The sequence below is a fragment of the Eubalaena glacialis genome, chromosome 18 (assembly GCF_028564815.1).
Source record: "Eubalaena glacialis isolate mEubGla1 chromosome 18, mEubGla1.1.hap2.+ XY, whole genome shotgun sequence".
Taxonomy (NCBI): Eukaryota; Metazoa; Chordata; class Mammalia; order Artiodactyla; family Balaenidae; genus Eubalaena; species Eubalaena glacialis.
The window spans coordinates 22,059,355-22,073,737 of NC_083733.1; positions in this window are offsets into that span (position 1 = coordinate 22,059,355).

Here is a 14,383-nt window from a genome sequence, read left to right on the forward strand (position 1 = left end):
GGGGGTGCTCTGTAGAATCAGCACCCTTATCAAAGGTCTGAATAGGCATCACTAATTGCCCTCCCTATTCAAAATGATGGGGTTTGACATATTATTTTACCAGGGTATGCCTGGAAGGTGGACGGACTCTAGTGAGATAGAAAAATGCACAAGGCAGCTAATATTTAATCCCCCAAAATGCAACTTTCTGTCCAATAGCATATTATCATTTTACTTTGTGAAGAATTTATGAGAATTCCCCTCTCTCTTCACTGCTGGAGTAGACTGATATGTTTCAAGCCGTTATTAGACTTGATGAGGAACGCCATTCACTAAGGGTTGTGACTTGGGGAAAGCGGGATAGAAATAAACAAAACACAATTTCTGTGAGTTTTAAGTTCCACAGGAAAATTGTATCTGTTCTATATACTTCACAGGGTTGGAGGAAATATCTAACAAAATTACATGGAAAAATATTCCCCAGTAGTTTTGGGTGAAAATAAACACACAAAAAAGGATTTTCTGTTATTCAGTGTTTAGTCTACAATGTTTCAGGGTCATGAGCACTCACACTAATTTGTGATGAAATCCACAATCTCCAAACTGAAATGCTTTCTTCTTTGGACAGACTTTTCTAGCTCCCAAGACAGTGAATCCAACTTTCTTTTGCACTCATAATTGTGTATGTTTATACACAGAGCTTCTCAGCCTGGGCACTACTGACATTTGGGTTGGATAATTCTTTGCTGTAGGGGGCTGCCCTGTGGATTGTAGGATGTTTAGCAGCATCCCTGTCATCTACCCATTAGATGCTAGTAGCACTCCCCACCTGTGACAACCAAAAATGTCTCCAGACACTGCTGAATATTTTGCCTGGTAGGTCAAAATAGTTCCAGGACAACTGTTACATAGTTATGTGGCATTTCTCTCTCTGTACTGAAGTTGTTCGTTTTTATGCCTATTTATATCAGTACATTAGAAATAATCTATATTTCACTGAGCACTGCATAGTGGGTGCTCATTTTTTTCTGGATTTTCTAGACAACACATACTGTATGGATAGGCACAAATTCCTATTTATCTTTTCTCCGCATTTCAAGGACCTGTCTAGTGAAGGGTTGGTGTATAAAAGTCTCAATAACATTTCCTCAGTGATCAAATGATGAATGACCTCTTCAAAGGCAGCACCTAAATAATTTTCAGCTTGACATTTCCAGCATCAAACACAACGTAGGACATATAGGGGATTCTTGATGAATGTTTTGGGGATGAATCAGTGAATGAATGGATAGAAGGATGAATAGAGGAAGACAGCCTCACATTCACGGGGCCAGACATTCATGCGTGTACATCCTTAATTTTCCCCTGGAGTTACTATGACTACAAACACCTGAGCTGCCAACTTTCTGCCTGAAACTCTAAACAAGATTCCAGGTGAGGAAGTGTCCTTGGCAGGGACCCAGCAGACCCAGCAGTGGCTCACAGGTGGAAATCTGCACAGACTTAAGTGAAAATCAGATTCATCCTAGCTGAACTAATCTGTGACTAGAAAAAGAAAATCATTGCAAGTCGCCATGGTTGGGCAGGGACAGGAAGGACTGAGATCAGACAATTTAATGCCAGACCGTTTCACAAAGGCAGTGTCCAAAACACGTATTAATGGAGTTGTTGTTTCTATAAAGCCATAGAACAAGCCTCCCCGTTCAATAAGGGGCAAAATATTTTAGATCTAAGGGGTATTTTGGAAGAGAGGAATCCATGTGGACCACCACAGAGTTTCCTCTTTTTGTTCTCTTTTACAGGGAAATCTGATACTTCTGAATGGATTTATTCTACTAGGAGCTTTACCAACCACAGGAGCTTTGATGACCTGCATTGAAGTGGGAGGATCATAATCTCCTGGAGAGAAATCTTCTACTACCATCTACTCAGCCTCAAGTTCACATCTTCAGGGGCAACTTGATTTGGGATCCTAAAAATTTCTTTGGTGTTTCTGTTCAAGAAAGTTTTAATGTTGACGCTTCTTTGTTCTCTGGTCAGCTAAATCGTACTCAAAGTTTAAGATGTGTCTTAAGCAAAATACTCTAAGAATCATTTCCTAAACTTATACCACCTCTTCTATCTATCAAAATTCTTTGCTATGATTTTGTTTTTATAATTGTTATTTCCACTATATTTAAATTCCCTGATGCAGGAATAGTATCTGAATATTGATGATGATGGTGATGATGATGATAATAATATAGAAAGAAACTAAATGATTTATTGAGCATTAATATAACCTAGTCAATGACCTTAGCATTTTACAAAAAATTTTTGCATTTAATTCTTAACACAAATTTATGAATCACATCCAACTCTGTATTCTTATGTCTTTGGTACTCATATAGGCTCTGATACAAGGATGATTACTAAGTGCCATTGCATTGAATTTATATATAAAGAAATAGAAGAAGTTGGGTAAAGAACAGGCCAAGGAGTAAGGAGTACCATAGACTGGGGTGCAGTGTTTTCTAATGGACACTGGTATTAAAGTATGAAGACCTGAATTTGAACCTCAGTTTTGTGTCCTCTCTGGGCATTCATTTAATTATCTGAGTCTCAATTTTCTCTTTTAAAAATTGTGGATCATGATATCTGCCAAAGAGAATGGTTAAAAGGACGTGGAATTTAGTAAGGGCCCAGTTTCTCCTGTTATTAATATGCATTTTCACAATTGTAAATATCATGAAGAAAACAAATAAAGAGGCATCCAGATCAAAGTTGGTTAATTACCTCCTTCCATGAATCGAATCCCAGATTCTACTGGGATTAAGTCAAGTTTACTGCCCCTACTCCAAAAAAAAAAATTAATAAAAGGCTTTTAAATTATAGTTTTAAGTCTAGTTATTACACAACATTCTTAAATTCTCAGCCCATTTGCTCAAATCAATGATCTACACTTCACATTCAACATATTTGGAAGAAGAGTACAACACTAAGTATAGTTAGCTAACACTCAGGGAGTTTACCTGAAATCCTCATCTTGAAACTCTCAGTGCCTTAGTCCAACATGGAGGTACTAATTTTTATTTTTTTTACATAGCCAAGATAGAAACTCATATGATTCTTTTGAGTAAATAGTTATGAGGGCGGAATACATATCCCAAAATGTGGCATGATGGCTCCTTTACTAAACCTCTGAAGACAAAACTTAAGCAGGCTTATTTTGATAATTTAAATAATTGCAACTCTATTTCCTTAAAACTTTATTGTTTAATGGGGTACTTTTGATAAGTTTTAATAGCTCCAAGTTCTAAAAAACATATTAAACTTGGTAACTAAGTACTGAATGATGTATTTACTATCAACAAACCACCATAATGTATTTTAATTTGTTCCTGAGAGTATTGCTCTATGAGGTTCTATAGCCAATGATTATTTTTTCCATGAATTATTTTCCACAAAAATTTGAGGACATTTTCACAATACTCTATATTAATAGAGGAAAATCAATTCTGGTTAAAACGTCTTGAATAAGTCCCATTAGCAAAAGATCTGTGTGTGACTGAAAAATTTTCTAATTCCAGTACTGATCAATTTGCTTCAAGTAAGTAGACTCTTGACATATTCAAGGAATATGGTTGGATTCTATACAAATATTCCAATTAACAAACACTACTCTAGCATATTCTTTTTCACCATAAAATGATGTAAAAATTTATAAAAAATTAGTTACCCCTTATATTTGTAATTATATTATAAATAAAGTCACACACAAAGTTACTAAACTAAATTATACAGCATAATATAATTTCTTACAACTCTAATTTTCTACTTAGCATAGTAGTGTCTCTTAAGGTCATGCAAGAATGGGATAAATAATGCATTTAAACTGCTCATAACTAGTACATATTAAGTACCTAATACATGTTATTAATTGTTCTTATCATGAGCACCATTAATTCATTAATTCAAAAATATTTGTTGAGCATTTACAATATGCAAAGCATTATTCCTGAAGCTAAAACCATGGCAGCCAATAAGTTAAGCAAGACACTTGCTCTGTGGAGTTTGCATTACCTTGGGAGCAGAATAGTCTTAATAAATTAATAGTATAGTGTTAAATATAATGAATAAAACAAGGTGATGTGTTACAGAAAAATGGAGAGGGTGGGTGATTAGGTTAATGTAGACTGGGTTGTCAGGGAAAGCCTGTCTGAAAAGTAACATTTGGGCAGCTATCTGAATACGATCAAGACTCCCTTCTGGGAAGATTTGGAGCCAGAACATTTCAGGAAGAGGAGAAAGCAAGAAAAAAGGTCCCAAGACAGGAATTAGGTTTTCTGTCTTCCAGAATCAATAAGAATGCCAGTGTGCCTTGAAAACTGACCAAGGAAAAGAATGACAAAAGATTTGGGAAGATGGACAGGGGTGCCACCAAGTAGAGACGTGTAGGCTATGAGGCACTGGTATGTCATAAAATCTATAAAATGATGGAAAGCCATTGATGGTTTTTAAGAAGGGTCATAACACTATCTGATTTATATTATTAAAAGATGGCACTGGCTGCTGTGGGGAGAAAATATGGGAGTGGGGTGGAGAGAAGAGTGAAAGGGAGACAAGTTGGAGGCTATTACACTTGTTTAGGTGTAAGGAAGGTTTGAAGTAGTAATGAATCAAAGTTGATTTCCAATTTTCTAGTGTGACCAATTTCACACTAGAAATTACTATTATTTACTGAAATCGGGAAGACTAGCAAAGAAACAAGTTTGAGAGATGGGGATAGAGGATTAAAGGTTTGCTTTTGGCCATGTCAATGATCAGGTGACAACAATATGATATCTAAAGGGAGATTTCAAATATATATTTGAATTAATAAATCTGGAGTTTAGCAAAGATGTTAGGGATGGAGATATAAATTTGGAGTCATCAGCATTGAGTTGGTATGTAAAGGCATGGGGGCTGATAGAATTAATAAAGATAATTCATTGTGATGACTAAAAAAAATCATGCCCTATCTTGGAGGACATTTATATTACCTCTCACAGTCCCCACGCACAAAACCATTTTGTGAGGTAAATCCTAGGTTATCACTAGCTGGGTGTCACTAGCTGGCTATTGACTGTTGTCTACCATTCAATCAAATTCCCGTTTGTCTAAAGCCTTTCAAATGACTTTAGATATCTGAGATTGCTTATGGATGCTTAAATTTCTAAATGCCTTATACTCCAAAGGATTTATTCCAGTTTCAAAGATTTTTCAGTACCCAAAGTCTATTTTAATAACAACAAAATACCCTGAATCTTCAAAATATCAAATTTTTCATTAAAATAAGCTTTAAAATACCACATGCTCTTTAATTACTATGTGTGCTACATTATCACAATGAATTAGTAACATTCATTCAACACACACACACACACACACACACACACACAAAGATATGAGTAAAGATGGCTTTGATTTAGGACCTGGAAAGGACTCCCCCTTACATATCAGCCTTTTCTGTAGAATTTAGGAAAGCCTGTTTCATCTGGTTTGGGGAAGGTGCTAATTAATAGAAGATACTTAATCCCATCCCCAGAGATTCTTATTCAGTATTTCTGACAGGAAACATTTAAAATAAGCGGTCAATGTGTTCTCCATAGTGGTGGTGTTTCCACCATCACACCTTGATAATACTATGGTATTCTCACAGGAAGGTCACCGGACTGAACATTTTCTTATGATGTGTTTCCAAATAATAAGGTATTAAGACATTTTCTTCTACAGACAGGATCTTGGCCCTTACTGAATATAGTGGACCATGTGGAACGCTGTCCAGATTTCCTTTTAAGACAGAAGGACTTATTCCTCAGCTACTGGCACTGCTGTCAGCTGATAGCCCTCAGCTGTCAAGCATCTTGGAGATTTGCCTCCGATGAAGACAGTTGTCTTGTCAAGATCACATCCTCTTCCCAGGGGGCAGACTGCATCAAATGTCTTTTCTATGCAGGAGAATAAAAACCATTTCCCCATAGTTTAAGACAATATGGAAGGGAATCCTCACCAATAACAGTCCTGCATGCAGATCTCCATCTCTGTACCTGTTTCTGGGAACCCGAATGAAGACGGAAGCTAACTGATAAATGGCCATTTTCCATATTTGTTGAAAACAGGTCATCGTCTCAAATATCAAACAGCAGAGAAAGTCAGAGAGTGAGTTCTAACTATTTCCTACAGAAAGCTGAGCATTCCACCAACACTCCATGGCAAGCCCAGTTCTAAGAATGAGAAAGAAATATCAGATCTCAAGAATTGCATACAGACCAGAATTGGATGAAAGCATGAGTCAGTCAATGCAGGGGACATCGAGAGGATTTGGCACTTCCTGATGTAAAGTTTGTATTGGTCTCCTTCCTGCTACCTTATGTATTGATGGGCCTGTTAGACTGAAGAGCACGAGATCAGGCAGTCAAAAGTGGCTGCTGTAAAACTACACACTGTCCTTGATCTATAAGACTGTCAGAATAAAGGTAGGTAGGGTTTACTAGCTCTGAGAACAGGTTAATATGAGGGATATGGCTGCATTATTTAAAAGAGCTCATGCCCACCTCTACCCTTCTGTTCTGAGGCTTGAAATTCCAATATTTGAAATATAAGACAGGAAGAAGGGATAAAAGACTAAAGGCATTAGAAGTTAACTGTACCATGAAGGGTACCTGTTCTTAGGCACAGTAGGGGATACCACAATAAAAGCTGTTCTCTGATCAACGTAAAGAGAGCTCCAAACCCCAGGATCAATCCAAATATTTGTGTTTTAAAAGGTTCCATCCACATCTGGCCTACCTTCTCCACACATTCTTGACTTATAATGAGGAATGGACACAATTCCCCTCTTTCAACTTCTCACTTTGCTGTCCAATAAAAAAAATATATAGCAAAGGGAGCCAAAGAACTACAATAGATGGTAGGAGCCAAATAATTACAATAGAAGGTCTGAAGTAATAGCTATTGCAAAGGAGCAACAGAGAATGTTTGGTGAAAATTGATTCTTTTACCTGGGATAAATCAATAAAAACATCACGGAGGAATAGCTTTTGACCCAGGCTTTGACGGATATGTAATAATTGCTCAAAGCTATACCAAGATTTTTATTTGCTTTCTAGAGAAGATGCGATAAACCATTATTTCACTACAGTGTTTTAGTATGCCCAATATGCCAGGTATATTGTTTGCTGTTACGAATGCATTAGAGAACCAGTTTAATAAAATTCCTGTCCTTGTGGTACTTATAGCACAGTGGAATGTAATGCCAAGCTAATAACTGAGAATACTCAATAGTAATTAAAAACATAATATGGATATGAACAATTTACTCGATTTCGAAGGCTTGGTAGCATTAAAATGGGATGGGTTATTTCAGTTCCATTTGACATTCTATGTTTGAAATAAATTTACTTGGATTCCCTGAGAACAGTGAGACAAATCTGTATTCAGTGTTCTCAGAAGCAACAGAGTGCTGTCTCTTCTACACTTTAGAATAGAAGGGTCCAAAGCAGAATTGGACATGAGGTAGAAGATGGTCTGCAATGCAGTCTCACTGAGGGATTAAGACATCATCATGGGGAGATCTGGACCTTGAATGTCCCTTCAGAGTTGTCCCATCTATATTAGGACTAGGCCTTAGAAGCCTATATTGACTAATATAATCCCCAGTATTGGATGGCGACTACCACCAACCAAGGAATAAGACTTTGGGAAAGGCAATTGCATTTGGCTTTGGGAAATTCTGGAGAGGAACTCAGCTTTGAAACTGTCAGCAGGTAGCACTCCCAGCAGCTGGAGAAATGAGTGTCTTAATTCTGAAGTGGGCATATGGGCAGCACACCACAGCCTCGCTATAGTATCTAACACAATTGCTTTCTCAGTTACCAAAAGCAGTTTTTCTGATTGTGCTCAAGACCTTTCCATAAAATATGAGTTTGGAAGACGCATTTTCTTGCTATTGCATTTCTTGATCAGGAAAACGTGGCAGTGTTATGGACTGAATTGTGTTTCCCCAAAATTCATATGTTAAAGCCCTAACTCCTAATGTAACTATATTTGGAGATTAAATGAGGGCAGAGGGTGGGGCTCTAATCAGATAGGACTGGTGTCCTTATAAGAAGAGGAAGAGACACCAGGGGTGCACATGCACAGAAAACAGGCCATGTAAGGACACCGTAAAAAGGTAGCCATATGCAAATCAAAAGAAGAGGCCTCAGGAGAAATAAAACCTGCCAACACCTTGATCTTGGACTTTCAGCCTCTAGAAAGGTGAGAAAATAAATTTCTGTTGTTTAAGCCACCCAGTCTGAGGTATTTTGTTATGCAAGCCCAAGCAGACTAAGACAGGAAGCAGGAGGGTGAGCTAGGTATTTTCATGTATCACGAAGGTGAACATTCAATCATCAACTCAAGGCCTACAGTTCCAGATTTGGATTTCTGACCTGTGTCTGGACAACCTAGGGATACAACAGTTTCTTCAGCTACATTCTAATTCATTTAAAATATCCATGTAATGAAGATTTAAAAGATTTGATTCTAAAATTAAATGTCATATTGTAGTTCATATAGTTAATATATCTGAATGAATGTTTATGTGACTATATAACCAAAATATATACCTTTTCATTATTAAATATCATGAGTATATGTGTGTGCTAGTGTATGTTAATAATTTATAGATATATATGTATATATAAATATATACATATATGTACACACAGATATGGTTTGTACATTTACACCAGATTAAAATTAATGCTAATATTAATTTACTGTGCATTTTAAAAACATTCTATGTTGACTAGTAATACAAATTTTAATGAAGAATAAAGTGCCTGTCCAGGTATCTGTGATCTACCTTAAGAGAGAAGAACCATAACATTTCCCATAGTGGAGATGCTACAAGCCACCTATTTGGTCTTTGTGTAACTAGTCTTGATAGCCTCAACTATGCTCTGCTCTGAAGCCAGATAATTCTTCCCAAATGCAAATCTATTGACATTACTTCCTTGCTTAAGTCTATTCCCACTGCCTTCAGCAGAATGACCAAGAATGATGTACAAGGCCTTTCCTGAGCTATCTTGTGCCTGTGTCTCAAGCCCATTTTGCATGTCTTTATAGCTCCATATGCTCCAGCCCTGCTGAAATACTTGTGGTTCTTATACAGACTCGTGTTACTTTCATGTGTCTGTGCGCAGGTAGAGCTGCTCTCTCTCGCTTCCCATTGGTGAAATCTTACTCCGACCTACCCTCCCCAGGAATGGCCACCCAGCCATTGCACAACAGTTCTATTTTCAGAGGCCCTGACGTTATACTAATGCCCACAGCACCCCACTGCCCTGCAATGATCCAGTTTGCTTGTCTCGTTCCTGGTGAGTCTCTGAGCACCATAGAAACAACGAGGAGACCTTTATCTCTACATCCTTAGGAATTTTCTCAAGAGTTTGCACCCAGTATGTTCACAATGCAGGTTCATTGATTTGAACTGAAGGATGAATAGACAAGTGATATATATTTTACCCAGAATAAATCAAAGTTTTGCTATAAAATCATATTATTTTCAAAGTATAAATTTGAAATATAACTGAATTCAAAATGACTAATTTTTTTTTTTTATGATAAAGAAACTATGCCCTCTTTTTGTTCAGATGCTCACATTTAACACTACACTGTTTTAGTAAAGATTTAAGCAGTTACATGGTCACTAGGGGTCACTCTTACAATTTTGAATCTTGGGAACCTGTGTAGGTTATTTTCCTTAGAAAAATTTAATTTCAACTCTTTCCTCTGTGACATATATAAAGGTGCCAATGATGATACCTGATGGGTGTATCTGCTAAATAAATTACTTAAACTCTATGTTTACCTTTTTGGCTATTAAATATCTCCAGGATGGTTTCCCTGGATGTGTTTAAAAGAAGCTGTAAGGTAAATACAACTGGATAGTCAAAGCACATATTAATGAAAAACAAATACTATTTCATCAATTATGTTTTCATTGAAAAAATGTTACCTTATTGTTAAGGTAATATTGTTACAGATTGTTACAGATTTTTAAAAAGGTTATGGTGAGCCTTGCAGATGATCCTCCCATGTATCCACTGCTAAATTACCTGCAGAAATACAGGCACAACCTTGGCTTTTCAAACCACCAAGTGTCATCTCAGCAGGATTCTTAAGCACAAACAGGCTGAAAAGAAACCAACAGACATTTGCAAATGACAGGGGAGCAGCAAAAAGAGAAACAAATATCTTTTTAACTGTTCTGTGATCACCTCTATTCTTGCACCCACTCTCAAACCTTCCAAGTAATTAGTGCGTGGCAATCAATCATAGCTCTTCAGGCAGGCACCAGCTAAGGTGTGTGATGTTTGATTTCACATCTCGCAGGAGCAAGACTTTCAGGAGTTAGGAAAAGAGGAAGGGCAGGAGGCTGGGCAGAATAGAGAGAGGGTTGTGGACGAGGCAAGTTACCCCTTCACGGGGCATCTGTAGTCAGATGACCAGGAGCCTGGGGCATGTTCTCAGAAGGAATAAGCTAGGTGAAGAAAGAAAATTTGTATTTCAAAAATAAATTGGAAGATTTAGGAAGATTGGGAATAATGACTATAGGCTTTAAAGCCAGACTACAAAATTGGAATCTCATTTTAGCTACTCAAAAGCAGTAGACCTTGAGAAAGTTGTAAGCTTCAATTTTCTCACTTGTATAATGTGAATATGATAAGGACAATATTTGTTTCTGTATCTAGATATATATACACACAAGTATCTATGTCTATAGCTATATCTATAGATACCTATATAAAAATAGATAAATATGTACACATATACACACATATATATGTATGTGCACATGAATATATACATACATGTACATGCACGTACACACACATCTCCAATTTTAAATGCCTGGCCAAAATTTGATGTTCAAAAAGGCTTCTTTCTCTATTATGCTAGCTGAGAAAAGTGTATCTCCTTAATCAAAAATCAGGAAATACTGACCTAATATACAACTGGGGGACGAGATAGGATATTTGAAATTGGATCTGTCCCAGAAAACCCAGGGTATTTAGTTGCCATAATAATATGGCTAAACTTAATTTCCACTCATTCAATCTCTTTGAAAGGCATCATAAACCATTTGTTGATTTTTCTTAAAGGAGAAATAGTAAAAAACATGTATCAGTTGAAAATGAAGTCAGGCCACCCAATTTCAGTTACAAACTTGGGCATTGGGCCTGCCAGACCCTCTCAGTGGGCTCAGCTGTACTGAATATAAAAATTAAAAAATAAAAACAAAAAACCCAAACCAAACAAACAAAAAAAAACACCCACAATTTAGAAGTCCCTTAACTTAAGGACAAGGGAAAAGCTAAAGAGCAGTATTAAGTAAGGCCACATAAGAGATGGTCATTGCAGGCCCTAATGCTAGACTCTGCTGACCCTGACTGCCTCATGCTAGGGTTAACCTTACGTCCCTTCATGTATGTCCCACAGCTTTAGCCTACAGAACCTAAGAAGAGAAGGGTAATGAAAGCCACAAAACACAGGCAGGGCTATTTAAAGAACTTCGTGGCCAGCACTGAGAATAAAACTCCACGAGCAGCTTTAGAGAGACATGCAGGGAAATCTGTTGATTCTACATCTAAGGCATTTGCTTAAGAAGTGAAGAAAAAGAAAAAAAAAGAAAGGAAACAACACTATTGCTGTTAATATTTAAGATTCCAAGAGATAAATATTCTATCTGGAAAGTTTATATCTATGTATCTTTCTAGAATCTCAAGGATTTTACACAAAGGATGCCGCCATTTTGGAGATGAGTATCACAGTGCTTCTGTGGGCAGGGAAGCATAGAGTATTGCTGTGCAGTCGGTACTTTGCAGGCACAAAGATCTGACATTAACTATATTACCGAACCTCTCTAAGAGAGCTTTCCTATTCTCTAAAATGGGTAATAGCATCTACTTCTTACGTGTTTGGTAAGAACAAACCAAAATGATAATGCACTTAAAGAGGTTAGCACAGTGCCTGACAGTTTATTTTTAGTTTATTTCACAAGGAGTTGCAGAGATTGATCTTTCTATTCTGTTTGTGATTTTAATAGCTGCCATTGGCACAGGACACAGGTTTTGTACCATCCCTCACCTTATTTTCTTTTGTACTGTTTGAAAGTATTTGCACAGAGAGAATTGTAAACCAAAATGTCTCAGTCCACAGGGATGATACAAATATGGGACTGCCTTGTATTTCAGGAAAGCTGTTGTCCTCTAGAGACATAAAGATTGGCAAAATGACCTCAAAAATTTTTACAGCCTGGAGGATCTAACTTCCCAGCCATTTGTGTTTTCTCATAGGATGTTCACTTATACTCTGCATAAGGCTCTCTTAGTTGAGTGGATGAAGTACGTCAGTAGTTGCTGCCAAAAAAATGGAGTGTCTTCCCAGCAAACTATAGCAAAAGCACAGAGTTGTTTTTTTTTTTCTTTCTAATTTTTACTCTTGAACTGGTACAGAGGTAACCTGTGAACAAACTAATTCGAATATTCATCATTTGGAGAGCATTTGAATTGTCCAGAACTTCCCCCAAATATCTATCCCACTTGTTAGTCCTTGGTTTGTTCTTGCACAGAAATATCTTCACATGTGTCTGTATCTCTCCTATAAACCTTGGTTAAAATACAAAGTTCTCAAAAAGAAGACAAATATTAAATATTTTTGTTGAAAACATCTTAATGGAGACCCTTATTATAGCACATCTAGGGACAAAACTCCACTCTAATGAGACAGAGAATTCCAGAACAGGGCATGGAGATTTTGAAAGGAAAATGTGAGCACCAAGGACTGACTTTTCTCAATTCATTAATGACTTTGACTATTCATCTATATTTCAAATTATCAATTACTTGAAAGGACCCATTATTCACCATGATATATGCTAGATATAGACGTTGGGGATATAATCTGTGAACAGCTTAGTCCCTGAATTCAAGGAATTCTGAGTTCAGAGGAGGAGATGTGTTTGTAGTTAAGCAGTTGTTTTCATAACTTTATGATGGATGCTTTAAGAGATTTCTGCAGTAGGTATAGCAGAGGGACCAAAAAGTTGAGTGATAATCCCCTCATTGTGATTGGGAAGGTGTACAATAGGTGGTATCTCGGTTGAATCTTGAAGGATGAATAGTTATTCATTAGAAGGATAATTTTGCACTGGGCTGAAGCTAGATGGAGTTTTATTAAAGAGTTATATTATCAGGGGCTTCCCTGGTGGCACAGTGGTTGAGAATCTGCCTGACAATGCAGGGGACACGGGTTCGAGCCCTGGTCTGGGAAGATCCCACATGCCACGGAGCAACTAGGCCCGTGAGCCACAATTACTGAGCCTGCGCGTCTGGAGCCTGTGCTTCCGCAACAAGAGAGGCCGCGATAATGAGAGGCCCGCGCACCGCGATGAAGAGTGGCCCCCACTTGCAGCAACTAGAGAAAGCCCTCACACAGAAACGAAGACCCAACACAGCCATAAATAAATAAATAAATAAATAAATAAGTAAACCCAAAAAAGTTAAAAAAAAAAAAAGTTATATTATCAGAACATTAGAATGTACCTTCATTGATTTTCACATTGCAGTTTTTGTCTTTTTACTCTTCTGATATGTTCAGAAATAAATAAGAATAATACAATCCTAGAAATGGAATACACAATATTGTCAAAGCTAAAATACAATCACTAACATTTTATAGAAGCTTACTAGCCGCTGCAATGCATCAGATGTTCCACATACATCTTCTCATTTAATCTGGACCAAGACAATATGAAAAGAGCAATAGCATTCCCACTTTACAGATGAGGAAAGTAAGGTGCAGACAGGATAAGCAAATTTCCCAAAGGCATATTAGATTGAAACTCAATATCCTGGTTTTCTGATTCTGAAATCTCTGCTCCTAACAGGTGTGAAATGTTGCTACTTGTCCATATTACCCTGTTCATTATTATTCAAAGCATGAACCACTGACCAGCAATACCAACATTACCTGAGAATATGCTAGAAGTGAAGATTCTTAGGATCCACTCCAGATCTCCTGAATAAGAATTTGCATTTAACCAAGATCAGAGGTGATTCTTACACATAAGAATGTTTACCAAACATAGGTTTAGTCTAACCCTACCACTATAAATCCCGTTCATGATTGTTCATACCAGAGAACGATTTTATCTTGCAGTTTCACTTGCTCGTTTGCTAATGAAGCCCATCTCCCTTTTATGCAGTAACAGTATACCCTCCCTGTAATGAATGGTCCTCTTTCTCAAACAATGGGGCATGCATCCCTCACTCTTTCATGTGTCAACTCATCACTTATGTAGGGCCGAATTTGAATATATGGTAACTCTCTTATT